Raw genomic sequence first — 1,509 nt, 5'->3', positions numbered from 1 at the left:
TGAGGGCAGAGATGCCAGAATGGCTCTTCACAGTAATGTGGCGGACATTATCGTGCGTAATTGTCGGGAAGAAGATGTTGCCATGTGGTGTATACACACCACAGTTTCTGATACTGGAAACTAAAAGCTAAAGCCACAACTATGAATAGGGTTGTTTTCTAAAACTCCCTCGTGCGTGTGAGGAGGGGGCCAGTGAGGAGGGGGCCAGTGAGGAGGGGGTCAGTGAGGAGGGGGCCAGTGAGGAGGGGGCCAGTGAGGAGGGGGTCAGTGAGGAGGGGGTCAGTGAGGAGGGGGCCAGTGAGGAGGGGGTCAGTGGAGGCACGGAGTTTGTCGCAGCCTAAATGTTTCAGCGTAAGTTTTCAATCATTACTCCAACTGCCTGAAATGCCTGCAATTAGCCTACTGAAATAAAAATATAAAAATGAATCTAAGTTGGAGCTTAAGCAAGTCGCAAAGATGTATTTTTTTATTTTTTAATTTTTACGTTTAACATATAATTATTTAATTGGTAAAGTTGGGTGGACTGCTTGACTGAGCCAGGATTGAAACACTGTAAGTCTGATGCCCCCTGGTGGACACAAACAGCATTACAAGAGAAACTTCGAAGGGATTTGGACTCAAAAATAGCGAAGTTTCCAGAATGGAAAAACACATCGACTGTATACTTCCAGAAGTTTAAATCTCTAGTAGATTAAAAAAAAAAAAAAAAAAGCAAAATATATATTATTACAAAAAATAGCAAGCATGTAAACAGCCTATTGCAGCTTAATGCGAATAAATGGATAAATACATATAGCTATACATACATAGGCTACATAAATAAGTAAGGAAAATGTATGTAGTACAAACCATTTAAAACAATTTTTTATGATGAATCTCAAATATAAAAAACATACTTGGTGCTGTATTGTTTGTTTTATCAAATTTAGCCACTTAAACTTAAACTTAAAGAAACAACAAAAGAATATCGAACCTAAATCGATCAAACTTAAGAAACACAGTCCACTGTGAAAAACGGTTCTCTTTTACATACTTTACGGTAGGCCCATATCTCCTTTTCCTATTTCTTACTCGCATGGCCTTTGGTTTCTGTCCCTGAACAAAGGGGGCTTCTGATTAGTCCGATTTACAGCATAATCCTTTAATCAATAGATTAATTCCGTATTTCCTTGCAGGCGTTCATTCATATTTTTGGCATCAAGTGTCAGTACAGTCCACGGTCAAAGTGCACCCTTTTCTCAGGCTTTGTTTGATTACATGGACTTGGCTCGGTGTCAAAATTGGTTCATTTCAAAAGTTCGTGTGTCTGATGAATTTCTGTCGTTTGCAATGAGCGCAGCTTTCCGTCAGTGTGAGCCTACGACCGACGCGGGGCGCTGTTGAGGTGTTTTTCTTTCTTTCATTTGGCTTAAATTGAGTAAAACTCAGACGTTTTTACCAACTACGCCTAAAAATTCAGTCACACATCGCAGACATGTGAGACACTAAAGGGACAAAGACGAACTGAAT

This window comes from Brachyistius frenatus, unplaced genomic scaffold (genome assembly GCF_029030835.1).
Source record: "Brachyistius frenatus isolate BFR_SWC_R1_liver_20210118 unplaced genomic scaffold, ASM2903083v1 Contig_42, whole genome shotgun sequence".
NCBI lineage: Eukaryota > Metazoa > Chordata > Actinopteri > Embiotocidae > Brachyistius > Brachyistius frenatus.
The sequence above is the reverse complement of the archived record's forward strand: the minus strand, read 5'-3'. Positions refer to the sequence as shown.